Source organism: Durio zibethinus, chromosome 21 (genome assembly GCF_047325235.1).
Source record: "Durio zibethinus cultivar Kanyao isolate XHJ-2024 chromosome 21, ASM4732523v1, whole genome shotgun sequence".
Taxonomy (NCBI): Eukaryota; Viridiplantae; Streptophyta; class Magnoliopsida; order Malvales; family Malvaceae; genus Durio; species Durio zibethinus.
The window spans coordinates 19,771,279-19,773,635 of NC_143182.1; positions in this window are offsets into that span (position 1 = coordinate 19,771,279).

The following is a 2,357-nucleotide window of genomic DNA, read 5'->3' on the forward strand; positions in this document are numbered from 1 at the left end:
CATTTTTAGATGGTCATTCTTTTGTTTTTGAATTTTTTTTTTTTTGTGTTTGCTGCTGGTTCCTCGTTAAGAGAAACACGATGTTTTTCTTTATAGTTTCTATGTTTCTTGTTTCTTTTTTTTTTTTTTTTGCAAAACTCCTAGGCTTTCCTGTTTTTCTGTATGTTCTCCCCTTCTTCTGTTTATAAAAACTGGCTCAATTTATAGAGCCTCTGAGATTCAAATCCCAAGTCTCCTCGGATCCTTTGTGAAAAATTTGGAGGCTTGTCAAGTGATTTTTGGTCATTGGATTTCAAGCTGCCAAGTTAGGCAGTGTCAGGGAGAAAAATGAACCATTATGGCAACTTGATTTCAGCTGCAAGAGTTGAAACCAAAAATTATTTTTTTTTACTTTTTCTTTTTTTTTATTAATTAATTAATTAATAATAATAATAATAATAAATTATATTTAAGACAAAATTGGTGCTTACAGTATCCATTTAAATTAGATACATTCTAAACAATAGAGATACTTATTAACAAAGATAAAAAATTCATTCATTGTTATAACAAATGAAAGACGAGTATAATTGAAGAGCAATCATTGTGATAGACTAGTAAAATGTCCGATTGAACAACTATTTTTCATCTATTATCATATTCTACAAAGAAAAGAGCAACTATTTGTCTTTTAATTTCACACTTAAGTAACAAAAAAAAAAACTAAGTTAAAAACTAAAAAACCATCTGTCTAAAAGAAAATTTTTGAAATTAACATTGGTGTAAGGTACATTTAGGAGTGTAATCAATCAAGTTTGAGTTTATACATCATTAAGCTCGAGCTAGAGCTCAACTTCATATTTGAGCCTCGAAACTTCACTTAAGCTCAATCGAATTTTATTTTTTTAGCTCAAGTTTGATTCGAATTCACTCAATTAAGCTTGATTAACACGTAAAAACAAGCTCAATTCTTATATCAACAAAAGCTCGATTATTTGTATTCAAGCTCGAGTTCAAGATATTTTAGTAATTAAAATATAAAAGTTCAATCAGATTCGCAAGCTATTCAAATCAGGTATAAGAATGCTCGAATTTAGCTCAATTGATAAGTTCAACTACTCAAGCTCGATTTGATAATAACCGAGCTAAATTCAAGTTTTATTCAAGTCAAACCCTAATAGCTTACGAATACTAATGTATCATTTGTACCTTGAGGTACATTCATATAGGAATACCCTGATTTCAACTGGGTTAAAATTGAATAGATTTACAATAGAAACTTGTATGAGTCTTGTTTTAGCAATTATTGTGCATTCAGTAGGATTTTGTTAATAGTCTACTTTTATAGCTTCTAACAATTGCTCTTGCAATTATGATAACAGCATTTTGAATGTCTTTGGATAGTTTTTTTCATTGATCTGTGATAGTTTGTCTTTCTAGATAGTTACTCTCAAAGTTTTTTCATTGTCTAATAAAAATAGAATAAATAGATGTTACAGAGAATGAAAAAGGGCAAAAAAAAGTTGGTATACATTTGTTAATTTAAAGAATTTACTAACTTGAATTCTTGGATCATTAGATCTCACTTGTCAACTACTCGTTTGTATAATTATATTTTAATAATTTGAATAGGACCTATTGATCTCAGTAGATGAATGACATTTATTGAAATTGGTTTAAAATGCAATAAAGTTAGTAAAAACAAAAAAAAATAAACAGCAATATAATGGACGTAATAAGAAGTATTAAAGAAAGTAGAGATTAAATAACCTGTCGTCTATTTATCTTTATTTATTCTTTCATCAAGTGTATCATATGGCTAGAAGGTGAAAAAATTTAAGGATATACAGCTGAATTATCATTTATTTCCCTGATTTGTTTATTTTTTATTAATATGATTGTATTTTTTATTACAAGATAACTTCAGTCTGCTTATTAGAAACCCAGAGATTTCATATATACCACCTTCTTTGAGCATTGATTTAAATTTTTCTTCTTTGAAACTTTTGATGGCAACATGCATGGCATTATTCTGAAAAAATATATAATGTTCATAAGGGACATCACAATATTATACAAAACAATCTATATAAACATAGTTGGTTATTTAAACTCTTTCCACCTTTTCAATTTGTTTTAGTTATAAATATTAAGCTCAAAAATATATATATATATATATATATATATATGTTCAGTATAAAACCAGGAAAGTCATGGCCATACAACATCTAATGCTAAAAATTTCAACATAAAACAAATGAAGGGTTTTTAAAACAATAGAATCGTTCAAAGCTCACTTTCTTTTTTCTAACAAAGTAGTTGGTTAGCAATTAGGATATCCAAAAGGTCTAAGTTTCACAATAAGAACTTTAGACAAC